The sequence below is a fragment of the Dendrobates tinctorius genome, unplaced genomic scaffold, assembly GCF_039654945.1.
Source record: "Dendrobates tinctorius isolate UK_male_01 unplaced genomic scaffold, ASM3965494v1 ptg000265l, whole genome shotgun sequence".
Classification (NCBI taxonomy): Eukaryota; Metazoa; Chordata; class Amphibia; order Anura; family Dendrobatidae; genus Dendrobates; species Dendrobates tinctorius.
In genome coordinates, this window is record NW_027361932.1 from 9,976,261 (window position 1) to 9,994,272 (window position 18,012).

Genomic DNA, 18,012 nt, shown 5'->3' on the forward strand with positions numbered 1-18,012 from the left:
TTTGATTTATTTGCCTCTGTGAATTGGTTGGGTTGTTACCGACATCTGGTGAGAATTTCATGTAAATAGCACCTTTAGAAATATATTTGCTCAGAAAATTGGTGATGTGATCAATACTTATTTCATCTGCTCTGTGTTACATAACTTACCAATATAGCTTTAATATCCCTGGCAGCCGCTCCATCCCCACAGCTTGATACGGGGAGTGGATGGGGGAATTCAGGCAGTTTGTTAAGCAGACCAGCTGTTTTGTTGTACTGCCAGTTGATCGGGATATTGTTTCTTGTATAAATTTATTAGTTACTAATATAAGTTATTATTTAAAGCTATATTTTTTCTCCTGGAAACCCATTTAAAGGAAAAACAAACATTATTGATTGATGAGAAATTGTTGCTATTAATACATTTACAGTATTAGTCAAATGTTTGGAAACAATTGTTCATGCAATGGTTTTCTTCGTTCTTATCAGAATGTGTACATTGTTGATTCAGACAGCAGACAGCAAACCATAAGAAAAACATATTGATACAAGGAGTAAACACGGAAAGCAAACCCAAATATATGCTAAACCTTAGGTTCCTCAAACTACACCACTGTTACTCCAATGACAGCTTTCCAATCCCTTGGAATTTTCTCAATCAGCTTCATCAGGTAGTCACCTGGAAAGGCTCTATTGAACAGGTAAACCTCATCAAGAGTTAATTTGTTGAACTACCGGCCTTCAGAAAATGTTTGCGACCATCAGATGTTCTTTGTAGAAGCAGGGACAAAATATGGCAAGATCCACTCAGCTAAGAGAAACAACAGTCCATCATAACTTTAAGACCGGGGTGGATAATTTTTTTTCCTCCAAGGGCCATTTCAATAATTATACCATCAATCGGGGGTCACTCAAAATTTTCAACTTGAAAAAATATTCCTGGCATATTTGGCCAAAGAGGTAATTAAGTCACACATAATGTGATGGCTGAAACTGCTTCTATTTGGTGAGATGATTAATATTAGGTGGTATTGATTATTTTGCTACTTGCAACTGCTTTTCCAGGTTTGAGTCGATCTTGAGGGCAGTCAAGAGGGCATCACTCTTTGTGATGATAAGTTTTGTAAAGAACTTGCAATAGTTATTTCGAACACAGATGACACTGCATGTCTCCTCACAGTGGGAAATTCATCACTGCTCACGTTACATTTATAGAATTCCAACAGGGGGAGGTCTAAATTAGAGATGAGCAAATATTTCAATGTTTGGTTTATTATGCAAATTGTCTCTTCAGAGAGGAAGAGGACTAGAACTCTAGTGCCACCTATTGGAGGTAGCAATCCTAAAAGTCAATGTTGACCCTTTAACGAGCCTAGTTACATGACTTAGGATAAAAGCCAAGCCAGAATCTCCATTTGCAGACACTGTGTTTCGGGGTACTGCCCCTCATCAGTGCAAAGTGGGAGAAGATCTGGTTTGGCTGTGAGAGAGGCGTCTGACCGATATCCAAGAAGTATCATTTCTCCTTGCGGAGAATAACATGCTAAGCATGTCGAGGTGAGGAGACTTAAAGCCGCAATGCTCCTCTGGGAAATATGCTAATTATGCAAATTGTCTCTTCAGAGAGGAAGAGGACTAGAACTCTAGTGCCACCTATTGGAGGTAGCAATCCTAAAAGTCAATGTTGACCCTTTAACGAGCCTAGTTACATGACTTAGGATAAAAGCCAAGCCAGAATCTCCATTTTCAGACACTGTGTTTCGGGGTACTGCCCCTCATCAGTGCAAAGTGGGAGAAGATCTGGTTTGGCTGTGAGAGAGGCGTCTGACCGATATCCAAGAAGTATCATTTCTCCTTGCGGAGAATAACATGCTAAGCATGTCGAGGTGAGGAGACTTAAAGCCGCAATGCTCCTCTGGGAAATATGCTAATTACTCGACATGCTTAGCATGTTATTCTCCGCAAGGAGAAATGATACTTCTTGGATATCGGTCAGACGCCTCTCTCACAGCCAAACCAGATCTTCTCCCACTTTGCACTGATGAGGGGCAGTACCCCGAAACACAGTGTCTGCAAGTGGAGATTCTGGCTTGGCTTTTATCCTAAGTCATGTAACTAGGCTCGTTAAAGGGTCAACATTGACTTTTAGGATTGCTACCTCCAATAGGTGGCACTAGAGTTCTAGTCCTCTTCCTCTCTGAAGAGACAATTTGCATAATTAGCATATTTCCCAGAGGAGCATTGCGGCTTTAAGTCTCCTCACCTCGACATGCTTAGCATGTTATTCTCCGCAAGGAGAAATGATAATGTTTGGTTTGGCGCACGATCGTCAAATTTGCAAAATTTGCCGATTTAATCATCGATTAAATTGCCGAATGAAGCCAAACATACACAGCACAAAAGCCAGTATTTTCCAAGCTGTGTGACAGCGTGGGAAACACCGGCGTAGTGCTTCTGATCAGCGATGAAATCATACCCACCGGTCAGAGAGCTGCGGCTCTCATGCTGTCAGAAGACAGCATGAGCGCTAAGCTGTGATTGGAGGTATTAAGTTTACCTCCGGTCACTGGTGTCAGCGGATGGGACTAAAGCTCCCATCAGCTGACACTTGTTGCTGCTAATAAAAGAGAGAGCAGGAACAGCGGAAGGGAGTATTCATCATCATCAGCTCCTGCACTGTAAATAAATTATTAAAAAAAAACCTTTGTGAGTTCCCCTGTATTTTTGATAACCAGCCAGGTAAAAGTCACAGCTGGGGTCTGCAACCCTCAGCTGTCAGCTTCAGCAAGGTTGGTTATCAAGAATAGAGGGGTCCCCACACCGTATTTTTAATTATTTAAATAAATAATTTTAAAAAATGGCATAGAGTCCCCCCTTTTTTGACAACCAGCCTTGCTAAAGCAGACAGCTGGGGTCTGGTGTTCTAAGGCTGGTAAGGGGCCATGGATAATGGCCCCCCAGCCTAAAAATAGGCTGCCCAGTAAAGGCACATCTATTAGATGAGCCAGTTCTGGAGCTTTGCCCGGCTTTTCCCACTTGCCCTGTAGCGGTGGATAGTGAGGTTCATATTTGTGGGGCTGATGTCACCTTTGTATTGCCAGGTGACATCAAGCCCCGAGGTTAGTAATGGAGAGGTGTCAATAAGATGCCCCCATTACTAACCCCATAGTCACATTGTATAAAAACACACAGGCCGGCATCCCACTATCTTAGAATACGGGCGAGTGTTATGCGAGAAAACATTGCATAGCACTCGGCCCAGTGTTAGGGTAAATTCACACTGGGTGTTTTTGCTGCTTTTTTATGCTAATTTTCAGCTTCTTTTTACAGTACCACCAAAGCCTATGAGATTTCAGGAATCTCATGCACCCACATTGTTTTTTTTCTCATCAGCATTTTGTGCTTTGCAGCGTATTTTTAACATAGAGCATGTCAATTCTTTCAGCTTTTTTCAGTGTTTTTGCAGTGTTTTTCACCAATTGACTTGAATGGATGGTGAAACTATAGGCCAGTAAGCTTAACCTCTCCTGTAGGCAAAATCATGGAGGGTTTTCTAAGAGATGCTATATTGGAGTATCTGAGGAAGAATAACCTCATGACCCAATATCATCATGGGTTTACGAGGGACCGTTCCTGTCAGACTAATCTGATAAGCTTCTAGGAAGAGGTAAGTTCCAGATTGGACCAAGGAAATGCAGTGGACGTGGTGTACATGGACTTTTCAAAAGCTTTTGATACAGTGCCACACAAAAGGTTGATACATAAAATGAGAACAATGAGGATAGGGGAAAATATGTGTAAATGGGTTAAGAGCTGGCTCAGGGATAGGAAACAAAGGGTGGTTGTTAATGGAGCACACTCGGACTGGGTCACAGTTAGCAGTGGGGTACCACAGGGGTCAATGTTGGGCCCACTTCTTTTAAACATATTTATTAATGACCTTTTAGGGGGCATACAGAGTAGAATTTCAATATTTGCAGATGATACTAAACTCTGCAGGGTAATCAATACAGAGGAGGACAATTTAATATTACAGTAAGATTTATGTTAGCTAGAAGCTTGGGCTGATAAATGGCAAATGAGCTTTAATGGGGATAACTGTAAGGTCATGCACTTAGGCAGAAAAAATAAGATAATTGTGTGCTTAATTATAAAACACTGGGCAAAACTGTCACTGAAAAAGACCTGGGTGTATGGGTCGATGACGAACTCACAATTAGTGGCCAGTGTCAGGCAGCCGCCACAAAGGCAAATAAAATAATGGAATGCATTAAAAGAGGCATAGATGCTCATGAGGAGAACATAATTTAACCTCTATATAAGTCACTAGTGCGACCACACTTAGAATACTGCATACAGTTCTGGTCTCCGGTGTATAAGAAAGACATAGCTGAACTGGAACAGGTGCAAAGAAGAGTGACCAAGGTTGTTAGGGAACTAGGGGGTCTGCAATACCAAGACAGGTTATTACACTTGGGGTTATTTAGTTTGGAAAATCGAAAGCTTAGGGGTGATCTTATTACAATGTATAAATATATGCGGGGACAGTACAAAGACCTTTCTAATGATCTTTTTACTCTTAGACCTGTGACAGGGACAAGGGGGCATCCTCTACGTCTGGAGGAAAGAAGGTTTAATCATAGTCACAGATGCGGATTCTTTACTGTAAGAGCAGTGAGATTATGGAACTCTCTGACGTATGATGTTATAATGAGTGATTCCCTACTAAAATTTAAGAAGGGACTGGATGCCTTTCTTGAAAAGTATAATGTTACAGGGTATATATATGCTAGATTCCTTGATAGGGCGTTGATCCAGGGAACTAGTCTGATTGCTGTATGTGGAATTGGGAAGGAATTCTTTTTCCCCAATGTGAAGCTTAGTGTTTGCCGCATGGTTTTTTTTTGCCTTCTTCTGGATCAACATGTTAGGCTATGGGCTGAAATAGATGGGATTAAAGTCTCCCTTCAACCTTAAATACTATGTTACTCTGTTACTATGTATACTGTGTGCGGGGGTGTGGTCCTCAAACCATAATACCGAGTGTATCGGGTTGTGAGGAGCATCATAACATTTGTTGTGATTTGATGCTACAGGTAATAACACGTTACAAAAAAAAATATCATAACATGCTTAATTCTGATCAATATTATATAATTCATATGAAATAATAATCAGAATTAATATGTCAATATTAATATTGAGCAGAATTAATTTCAGCCTACTTGTCAGCTCTCCACAACAGTCACGGTCTCTCATGTGGCACTTTGGGAAAATTACTGGCCACCCCTGGTGTACGGGGTTATTCAGCATGGACAAGATTTTTTGTTCAGTGGGTGACTGTTTGTTGGCTAGAATTCAGTTGCAATCGCTTGGAATCATAAAAATAATTTTCTTCTGCCGTTCAGAAACCAAGCACAGGCACATGCTGAAATAAATATATTAACCTATTTATTTCAATACACAAACTGCTCATTGGGAATTACACTCTGCAATGGCTTTGCTATGACTAATAATGGGGTCTCAATGAGGGGCAATGGTCTATAAACAAAAAACATCCTCATGCTTTCTTGATTTTAGCCAACTATTTGAATACTAAGGTGCCTTTCACTTACATGTATGGCTACAGTGTGCACACATTATTAACACCTTTTTATTACATTTTTCAGTGACATAATTCAACTCTCTATGTGATAAATTTAGTTGCTGACTTAAGCTCTGAAGATTAGTACTATGTCGCTACTCTATATAATGGGTATTGCACCAGCTACAGGTCACAAAGGTTAAATACATTTTTACAGTACATAAAGTTTATACACAGGTTTAAGAAAAGTCTTTTCCTTCTCAGTGTGGTTCACACATCCCAGACTATAGCACCTAGTGTTTTCTGTATACCCTATCACAGTACCACACAAATTTGCACAGGAGAGAGACATTAAGTTACCAGGATGATGAAGACAATATAAAGGAAATAGAGGTAAATTCATGTGATTAAGGCTAGTTTCACATTAGCGTTTTTTTGCGCAGCGCATCGGGCGCATAAAAAACGCAAAGAAAAACGCAAAACAAACGCGCGTTTTTTTAACGTCATGCGCACGCTGATGTGTAAAAAAAACGCAGCGTTGTTTGCATTTTACATGCGTTTTTTGCATGCGTTGGCGTTTTTTATGCGCATGCGTTTTTAAGTGTGACGTTTTTTCCATTGTCTAGAGAACATTCTAGACTTGTTTCACTCAAAAACGCATGCGTAAAAAAACGCAACCGTGCGCAAGACCATGCGCACGCATGCGTTACCATAGACTTCAATGTGTTGTTTTTGCGCATTCCGTGCGCAAGCGTGCGCATGCGTTTTTTGCCGAGACAGGGCGCACCAAAAAATCCAACATGTTGCGTCTGGCGCACCTGGCGCAAAAGACAAAAAAACGCATGCGCACGAAAACGCAAGTGTGCGCAAAAACATGCGCACGTCATGTTAAACATAGGTGCGCAGTGCGCATGCGCACGGGTGCGCACGATGCGCTGCGCACAAAAGCGCAAATGTGAAACCAGCCTAAGACATTTGTTATGTATTCTGCACTGAAGGCATTGACTAATTTAGAGGTGTTCCGCAATTTTTTGCTGGGCTGATTCGTATGTTATAAAAAGAAAATTACATTTTTCATTTAAACAAAATGAAAAATTGCTGTTAAACTTTTAACTAGAGATCAGCAGATCGATCTCCAAGGACTGAGTTCAATTCATATTTCCTGAAATTTGCGGTTTCACAAGATTCCATTCATGATTCATAAAAAGATCTTGCCGGCCAACATTTGCTATATTACTGAAGCATCAGAGAGTGGTTGCATGGTTATGTGGACCTCCCCATAATGCCTTGCAGCTATGGAATCTAGCTGATCATCATATGTTGTACAGTACCTGGGCCATCACATATCACAAGGTCCCAATGGAGCTCAGTTTGTACAGCAGAGGTGTTTCCCATTTCCAGAGTAACTTGGTAAGTCTCTCTCTCTCCTGTAGAGTGTAAGCTCTTATCTTCAGCAGCAGTGGCACAACTAGAGTCCTATGGGTCTCTTGTGCATACTATTGAGAACTCTGCTAATAGAAGTGGAATAATAAAGACCTTCATTTATAAGCTGCATTTTGTGTTTACTTGTTTTATATTTTTCTAATATTTAAATTTATTTGGTGATCTGAAACATTTAGGTTTAACAAGCATACAAAAGAATAGGAAATCAAGAAGGGGTAAACACTTTTTCACAGCACTGTATATCCCACATCCTGGTATATGTCCCTTATCATTGGCCCCATCCTGGTAATATATCCCATATCCTGATATATGCCCCTTACCCTGGGCATCATCCTAGTAATATGTCCCTTATTCTGGGCCCCATCCTGGTAATATTTCCCTTATCCTGGTAATATGTCCCTTACCCTGGACTTCATCCTGGTTATATGTTCCTTATCCTGGTATATATCCCTAATCCTGGGTCAGATGCTGGTAATATGTCCCTTATCCTGGTATATGTCCCTTATCCTGGTATTTGTCCCTTACCTGGGCCCCATCCTGGTAATATGTCCCTTATCCTGGTACAGGACCCTTTTGCTGGGCCCCATGCTGGTAAATGTCCCCTTTTTCTGCCTCTTTTTTTACTGCATAGAAGAAAGAAACACATTATACTCACATTCCTCCATTCCCCCGCGGCTCGGTGTCCTCTTCTGAAGCTGGCAGCAGAATTCAGAGTGCAAGTGCCGGGAATGTACACCTCTGATTGGCCGGCCGCATGTATTGCCGAGCACGGACCAGATAGGTCTGTGTGCAGCAATACACTTCAACTGGATGTGCGTCTGAGGACACATCCAGTTGAACTTTCTGCTGGCATTGACGGGCCCCTCATTTGCTGCAGTCATTACGCCACTGGTCAGCAGGGTCATCTCTCTCTGTTGTAGTGTGTAAGCTCTTATGGTCTCTCTCATTTTCTCTTTCCTGTAGAGTGTAATATTTTGTGATAAGTGGGATCCTCTCTTTTTCTCTCCTGTAGAATGTTAACTCTTATGTTAAGATCCCCTCTCTCTGTCCTATAGAGTGTAAGCTCTTATGACCAGCACAGTCTCTCTCTCTCTTCTGTAGTGTATAAGTTCTTATGGTCAGTGGGGGCCTCTCTCTCTCCTGAAGAGTGTAAGGTCTTATAGTCAGTGGGGTCTTCTCTCTTTACTACAGAATATAAGCTCTGATAGTCATCAGTGTTCTCTCTCTCTCCTTCCCACCATGTGTATTTTCCAAGCAATTACAAGCTTTCCAGTATTGAGATTCGTGCAGATTTATTCTCAGCAAATCAAGTTTTTGTGGAAATTTCTGTGAAGCCGGCAAATTAAAATTATTATTAAAAATATAATCTCAGAATCACTAAAATATTCTTGAAAAATTTGGTTTGATCAATAGGGGTTAGCATAAAACCATTTATAAGAATGATAGGCTACTAATTGTGACCTTCAGAAAATGAGGTGAAACATGGCCAAAAGTGTACTCTTTTGAATTTTAAATTAGCCTGTTAAAGTAAACAGAAGTTAACAAATATGCCAAGGAATACATTTGAATAATATTTTTTGGTTTTCAAGTATTTACGCTGTGTCAAAATATTCCTGGCTGTAATCATGCAGCCAAGCTACGACTTCTATCGCCTGTGGTTTGGGCAGCATGACAGGTGACAGATTAAGTTTCCAAAATATTAATATAAAATCAGAAGGTCACACATTGAGTTCATCTTTGACACATGATAAGGTTTTTAATATTAGACAGTGTAAGACCGCCCCGATCAGAGTCACCTTGTCGACGTTGGGACGGCTTTTATGCTATTTTTGATCAAAACAGTATTATTAAGAACTCTGTGTTATTTAAATGCACTTTTGCTTTTTACTTATTTAGTTACAGCAGGGTTTTTGCTCATTTTGTTTCTTGTAGGTTTTGAGTGGGGCATATTGGTAGAACTATATTGAATGTGTTCTGAAATCACTAAACCTGAAGCCAAACTGTCAGTTATGCAAGAGTTAAACTAAAGGTAGAAAAGTATTTAGCGGATTGCAATTGGATACTGAATTCAATATTATAGATGCCATTTGGACCGTTACAATACATCATGTGTGATGAAGATTGTTTCTATCTAATGGGTTACTGACACACAAGCCGCTCCAGAAGTCACTGCATGATCCACGATCAGCATTTGATGTACAGCTCAAGATATGGGTTATGGATCCAATATTTTTTTATGGCAACGTGTTTATAGACATCTTCCAGCAATAGTATCCACAGTAGACTGATGATGAGTTTGCTATTTGTGGTAGCAATGTGTTTTTTTTTACTGTATAACCTTTATAAATATATTCAAAATGAGTTGCCTCATACATATTGTGAGAAAATATGACATTCTATTGTGAATGATACTAAAACCACAACATCTCATAGTCTGTTATTCCCTTAAAACCCAACGTGATGGCATTATCATTCTAGATAACGCTAGTCATCACAGTTATAGCTCAATGTGGTAAAACAGGGGCAAAAATATTAAATCACTGCGAAAAAGTTATCAGACGCGTCAATAACAGTCCATAAATCTGAATTTTATATTCTAGCTATAGTATTCCCTTAAATTCAGAGAATGAAGAGAAAAGAGAACACAATTGGAAGTAAATGATTAGCTGTGGATGTATCTATTGCCAGATAATCTGACACTGATGCAGTGATCTTGGTAAGCAGCTGGATAGTGAAGACACAACGCTTAACCCCATTTAACCTGCAATGCAGTTATAAAATGGATTGGCGATATTTTTTGAAGTCTCTTTCAGAAAAGTATTTTCTTTCCTTCAGATAGTTCTATAATCATAAAACTCCACATCACATGCCAAAATTATATATGACATCTATACGATGTCAGCTGTTCTGCGGAAAGAAGGTCCTACACCGGGTTGTCATAACAATTACGCAATAAACACGTAAAAAACTAGAAACAAGATCCCTGCTCAAATGAACCTATAATATAACATTTATTAGACATGCAGTTCTGTATAATATTAAACATTCTGAAATAGCAAATCTCCAAATAAACATCTTCTTTAAACATCTTTAAATCCTTTAAAATCACTACTGACATAACTGAATATACATTCCACTAAAATGAGTAGATTAACACTACACAGAATCCGTCACAAGGTCATACCAAAGGCAATTGCTCTCAAGGACAATATCTATAGATTAATACTAGTTGCTGAATTAATTACGTTAGATAATGAACCAATCCACCTCAGTTGTTCTAAGCTATAATGGGGGTGTGTTCTTTTTCCCCTTGTATGTGGATGCCTGTTTATGATTGGCAGAGCTGTCCACACTATGAGAGGAGAGCTACTAGAAGTGTTTGCAATGAGACTCAATTCTGCAGCACTGCCCCTCTCCCCACATTGACTGCCCGAGATGAGAGCTGAAAGCTGTTAATTAAAGAAGCACTCATCAAAATTTGTATCCTCTTAATATATTGCAATCATCATATTACAGTTGTGGCCAAAAGTATTGACACCCCTGCAATTCTGTCAGATAATACTCAGTTTCTTCCTGAAAATGATTGCAAACACAAATTCTTTGGTATTATTATCTTCATTTAATTTGTCTTAAATGAAAAAACACAAAAAGAATTGTCCTAAAGCCAAATTGGATATAATTCCACACCAAACATAAAAAAGAGGGTGGACAAAAGTATTGGCACTGTTCGAAAAATCATGTGATGCTTCTCTAATTTGTGTAATTAACAGCACCTGTAACTTACCTGTGGCACCTAACAGGCTCAACCTCTGTCCTGTGTCCTCTTGTGTACCACATTGAGCATGGAGAAAAGAAAGAAGACCAAAGAACTGTCTGAGGACTTGAGAAACCAAATTGTGAGGAAGCATGAGCAATCTCAAGGCTACAAGTCCATCTCCAAAGACCTGAATATTCCTGTGTCTACCGTGCGCAGTGTCATCAAGAAGTTTAAAGCCCATGGCACTGTGGCTAACCTCCCTAGATGTGGACGGAAAAGAAAAATTGACAAGAGATTTCAACGCAAGATTGTGCGGATGTTGGATAAAGAACCTCGACTAACATCCAAACAAGTTCAAGCTGCCCTGCAGTCCGAGGGTACAACAGTGTCAACCCGTACTATCCGTCAGCGTCTGAATGAAAAGGGACTGTATGGTAGGAGACCCAGGAAAACTGACTAATTGAATCCTTCTAAGCTCTATGTAGAAACAGGAGGTCAATTATCCCTGTATGAGTCATGAGTCACTGCAAAAGTCCCTGGCAGGACAGGAGGAGGGGAGGCAGGGTCAGGAGTTGAAGAGGGGAATGATAAATGAAGGGAATAGAGACTTTATGTTTCTGTATAAATCAGAGAAAAGAGAATTATCAGGGTAGAAAGGTAAAATGAGCAATTGTAAGTACACAGTGCTGTATAATATGGTGACTGCAATATATCTAATATATAAAGCTCAAAGTGTGTATGTGTGTGTGTATGTTTGTTTGTATGTCCGGGATAGGCATCCGCACCGTCGCAGCTACAGCCACAAAATTTGGCACAGTCACACGTCTGGACCCACGAGAGCGTCCTAAGCTATGTTGTGAGGCGACATTTTAACCCCGCGCGTTCCAATTCACCAAACAATGTTGCCCCTATCTACATACTGGGGGCAATAGTGTGTGCGCGTCAAGCCCCGCCCCTCATTGTGATGTCACAATGCCCCTATTTGCATACCGGGGAAGCAGTGTGTGCGCGCCAAGCCCCGCCCCTCATTATGATGTCACAATGGTTGCCATGGCGACCCTGATGTCATCAAAGGTTGCAAGCCCTGCCGCCGCTCATTATGATGTCATAATGGTTGACTATGGGTTGGAGGATGTGTGATGAGTATATGGGCACCGGACTATGGGATGGAGGATATGTATGACGGGTATATGGGCACGGGACTATGGGATGGCGGATATGTATATGGGCACGGGACTATGGGCTGGAGGATATGTATGATGGGTATATGGGCTCGGGACTATGGGATGGCGGATATGTATATGGGCACGGGAATATGGGATGGAGGATGTGTGATGGGTATATGGGCACTGGACTATGGGATGGAGGATATGTATGATGGGTATATGGGCACGGGACTATGGGATGGCGGATATGTATATGGGCACGGGACTATGGGATGGAGGATGTGTGATGGGTATATGGGCACTGGACTATGGGATGGAGGATATGTATGATGGGTATATGGGCATGGGACTATGGGATGGCGGATATATATATGGGCACGGGACTATGGGATGGAGGATGTGTGATGGGTATATGGGCACTGGACTATGGGATGGAGGATATGTATGATGGGTATATGGGCACGGGGCTATGAGATGGCGGATATGTATGATGGGTATATGGGCACGGGACTATGGGATGGAGGATATGTATGATGGGTATATGGGCACGGGACTATGAGATGGCGAATATGTATGATGGGTATATGAGCATGGGACTATGGGATGGAGAATATGTATGATGGGTATATGGTCATGGGACTATGGGATGGAGAATATGTATGATGGGTATATGGGCATGGGACTATGGGATGGAGGATGTGTGATGGGTATATGGGCACTCGACTATGGGATGGAGGATATGTATGATGGGTATATGGGCACGGGCCTATAGGATCGTGGATATGTATGATGGGTATATGGGCACGGGCCTATGGGATCATGGATATGTATGATGGGTATATGGGCATGGGACTATGGGATGGAGGATAATTATAATTTTCTATAACTAACCACAGTTAGCTACTATGCCCGGGCAGCGCCGGGCTCTTCAGCTAGTTAATAGGATAAAATCTTTGATGGGAGTTCTTTTTTAATCACGCTCAGGTCTGCTGTACTCCAGCACATGTTATAACTATGCATTGAGGAGACCAAACTGTTTGTCCATACATGTCCCACTATGATTCTCTTCTAAAGGCCCCGTTACACATAACGATGTCCCAGCGATCCCACCAATGATCCGACATGGATGGGATCGCTGTTAGGCTGATCGCTGGTGAGCTGTCACATAGACAGCCCCTCCAGTGATCAGGACCAGCGAGCAAGCTGGTATCCAAGGTAAACATCGGGTTTCTAAGAGCCGCGCTGCTCTTAGAAACCCACTGTTTACATTGGATACCAGCGTGACGCTGGTTTCCAAGGTAAGCATCGGGTTTCTAAGAGCAGCGTGGCTTTTAGAAACCCACTGTTTACGTTGGATACCAGCGCGCAGCGTCGCTGATCGCTGGCTCCTGCTGCCACACGCAGCGATGCGCGCTAGTCAGCGGGAGACCAGCGATGAAAAAACGGCCCAGGACGATCCCGCACGATCAGCGATACCCGGCGGGGGGGGCGGTTGCTGCTGGATGTCACACACAGTGATATTGCTGGAGAGATCGCTGATGTGTCACAAAATCAGTGATCTCGCCAGCGATATCGCTGTGTGTAACGGGGCCTTAAGGTATTGTGGGGAGTGAGTTTCATTCCCCAGTTTAGTTAGCATCAGAAAGAGAAGAAAGTACACACCCCCAGTGAAATCTCTCTGCTAATGCCCAGTTACACTTAAAAAACTGTCTATGTACCAAATGCTTTGATCACTAGTAATTAAAAAAAAACATTTTGTCTAATTCTGCTCTGCAGTGCCTATCACATCATGTGTCCAGTTCAACATGCAAAATTTGATCTAAGTTTCTCTATAATAATAATATAATAATAAATTTTATTTTTATAGCGCCGACATATTCCGCAGCACTTTACATTTCAGAGGGGATTTGTACAGACAATAGACATTGCAGCATAACAATAATCACATAGATCATAACAGATACCAAGAGGAATGAGGGCCCTGCTCGCAAGCTTACAGTCTATGAGGAAAGCGGTAGACACGAAAGGTGGGTGGTAACAGTTGCCCTGATTGTATGGACTAGCCATAATGTTAAGTGTGTAACAGTACAGACACAGAGGGCTAATGGATGCATAAAGCATGTGGGAACATGATGCAGGGAACCTGGTTATGGTAAAGCTTTTGGCTGTGCCACACAGGGATAGATTAGGTTAATGTGTTGAGGCGATAGGCCAGTCTGAATAAATGCGTTTTCAGGACACGCTTAAAATTGTGGGGATTGGGGACTAATCGTATTGACCTGGGAAGTGTATTCCAAAGAATTGGCGCGGCACGTGTAAAGTCTTGGAGACGGGAGTGGGAGGTTCTGACTATTGAGGATACTAACCTCAGGTCATCAGCAGAACGGAGGGCGCGGGTAGGGTGGTATACTGAAACAAGGCAGGAGATGTAGGGTGGTGCTGCGCCATGGAGGGCTTTGTGGGTGAGGGTAATAAGTTTATACTGAATTCTGGAGTGGATGGGTAGCCAGTGTAATGACTGGCACAAGGTAGAGGCATCGGTGTAACGATTGGTGAGGAATATGATCCTGGCTGCAGCATTCAAGACAGATTGGAGAGGGGAGAGTTTGGTAAGAGGGAGACCGATTAGAAGAGAGTTACAATAGTCGAGACGAGAATGAATAAGAGAAACAGTAAGAGTTTTTGCAGAGTCAAAAGTAAGAAAAGGTCGAATTCTAGAAATGTTTTTGAGGTGCAGATGACAAGAGCGAGCCAGTGATCGAATGTGGGGGGCAAAGGAAAGCTCGGAATCAAGTATGACCCCAAGACAGCGGGCATGTTGCTGGGGAGTAATAGTGGAACCACACACCGAAATAGCAATGTCGGGTATAGGTACATTAGTAGCGGGAGGAAACACCAGGAGTTCAGTCTTTGACAGGATCAGTTTCAGATATAGTGAGGACATGATATTAGACACAGCGTTTAGACAATCGCCGGTATTTTCTAGAAAGTCTGGCGTGATGTCAGGAGAAGAAGCGTATAATTGGGTGTCATCAGCATAGAGATGGTACTGGAAACCAAATCTACTGAATGTTTGACCAATAGGGGCAGTGTACAAGGAGAAGAGGAGGGGGCCTAGAACCGATCCTTGGGGGACCCCAACAGTAAGGGAAAGGTGAGAGGAGGAGGAACCGGCAAAAGATACAGTAAAGGAGCGGTCGGAGAGATAGGAGGAGAACCAGGAGAGAACGGTGTCCTTGAGGCCAATGGAACGGAGCATAGTGAGGAGGAGCTGATGATCCACAGTGTCGAATGCTGCAGAGAGATCCAAGAGAATTAGCATGGAGTAATGACCATTTGATTTAGCTGTTAGCAGATCATTAGAGACTTTAGTGAGGGCAGTTTCAGAGGAGTGTAAAGAGCGGAAACCGGATTGGAGAGGGTCGAGAACAGAGTTTTCTGAGAGATAGCGGATAAGACGGGAGTGGACCAGGCATTCCAGGAGTTTAGAGATGAAGGGAAGATTAGAGACAGGTCTATAGTTAGCGGCACAGTTTTGGTCGAGGGATGGTTTTTTAAGTAGTGGATGTATGATGGCATGCTTAAATGAGGAGGGAAAAATACCAGAAGAGAGAGAGAGGTTAAATATTTTAGTTAGGTGAGGGGTGACAGCAGGGGAAAGGGACTGGAGGAGATGTGATGGAAATGGGTCACTGGTGCAAGTAGTTGGGCGAGAAGATGCAAGGAGCCTGCTTACTTCTTCTTCTGTGACTGGTTCAAAATCAGAGAGTGAGCTAGATGCAGTGGGGGAGGGAGGACAGTGCATGGTATGAGGTGATTGGGAGATAATTTCCTGTCGAATCTGGTCAATTTTTTCTTTGAAGTAATTGGCCAGATCGTCAGCTCGGAGCTCCGTGGTTGGGGCCTGTACTCTTGGATTGAGTAGAGAATGAAAAGTGTCAAAGAGACGTTTCGGTACATTGGACAGTGAGGTGATGAGGGTGTTGAAATAGGTTTGTTTGGAGAGGTGAAGGGCAGTGTTGTATGTTCTAAGCATAAACTTAAAATGGATGAAATCTTCGTGTAGATTGGATTTTCTCCACAGACGTTCGGCGCACCTGGAGCACCGCTGCAGGAAACGTGTTTGCAGGGTGTGCCAGGGTTGTCGCTGTCTGCGTTGTGGTGTTCTATTTATAGGGGGTGCAAATTCATCCAGGGCACTTTGAAGTGTTTCATTGTAGTGCTTCAATGCAGAATCAGGACATGAGAGGGAGGAGATAGGGGCCAATGAAGACTGCAAGTTCTTTATAAGTTTCTGGGTGTTAATGGCCTGTATGTTTCTATAAGTCTGGACAGTGGGGGTGACCTGAGCAGCCTGGCAGTTCTTTATAGAGAATGAAAGAAGATTGTGGTCAGAGAGCGGGAGAGGGGGGTTTGCAAAATCATCCACTGCACAAAGCCGAGAGAAGACCAAGTCGAGGGAGTTTCCGTCTTCATGCGTTGGAGAATTAGTAAGCTGCGAAAGGCCAAATGAGGAGGTTAGAGATAAAAGGTGAGTAGCAGATGGTGAGAGGGGAAGAGCAATGGGGATGTTGAAATCTCCCATGATGAGGGTAGGGATGTCACAGGAGAGAAAATGTGGAAGCCAAGTGGCAAAATGATCCAGGAACTGATGGGAGGGGCCGGGAGGACGATACACCACCGCCACTCGCATGGAGAAGGGGGTGTAGAGTCTGACGGCATGGACCTCAAAAGAAGGGAAGACAAGTGAGGGTACTTGAAGGATAACCTGAAAGGTACATTTTGGTGATAGGAGCAGACCAACGCCTCCACCAGCTCTATTGTCTGATCTTGGGGTATGAGAGAAGTGTAGCCCCCGTATGAAAGAGCAGCAGCAGCGGTAGTGTCTGACTGCTGGATCCAGGTTTCAGTAAGAGCCAGGAGGTTAAGAGAATTAGAAAGGAAGAAGTCATGGATGAAGGAGAGTTTGTTACACACTGAGCGAGAATTCCAAAGTGCACAATTAAGAGAGACAGATGGCATGCAGGGAATATTAATAAGATTAGAGGGCTTTCTGAGTGTAGCAGTCGGGGGGTTTGACTTTTTATAACATGGGGGACCAGGGTTGGGAGCAATGTCTCCTGCGACTAGGAGAAGGAGGATAGAAAGAGTGAGCAGATGGTTAAGTGATTTGTGAGAGCGTCTCCGATTTTGAATGGTGGGACTGACTGGATCAGTGCAATTTAACAACGTGAAAAGAGCGTGAGTGCTATACATAGGAGAGGAAAGAAGCGAGGGGCCAATATGGATGGAGTGTAGAGAGTTAATGCCAGGGCGGTGGATGTGTGTGTGAATGCAGCGGCCAGGATTAAAATTACACAAATGCATATGGTATATTTTTGTTGTAATCCAAAAGTACAGGGAGTAGATGTATATAAATGTCTTACCTGTCTCTTTAATCTATTACCTCTATAATATGATAGCCAATGAAATATGATTCACTGACACACATAAAATCTGAAAAGTACAAAGTAGGACAGTACATTAGGAGCCAATAGAAGTCTATGGGTGTAGTGTTACGGCTGTAAGATGGTGCAGAACAGTTATAGAGTAGTATGCATGACCATGGGGGAATATATTAAGACCAGAATTGTAAAAGCTGATCTTAATAAAAGCTTGTTTGGATATGATGCATGTATTTTATTAAGAGAAGAATAAGGTTGCACCATAATTTACCAAGAATGATTACTCTAGAACATTGAAACTGCATTGCTGCCATAGAAAATGAGAAAAAAAGGAAAAAAATCACTATATGATGTATATATGAAATATTTCTCTGCAAAAATTGCTATGAAAAAGGAAGGTACTTAGAGCATAGATTGGCCAATATATGTGAGCCCAATTGCCACGTCAAGGCGTCCTTTGAAAATCGGGTCCCCATCCTGATATGTCACCTCTCCTGGGACCAGAGGCTCGAGTAGTCAGAGCGGGGGGGGATTGGTAGGAATTGGGGATATGTTGCATAATATGTCGCACTTATTGATGAGATGGGAGGGCGGGACTGCAGCATCGCCGGTTGGAGCATGGTTGCCGGGGCAGCGA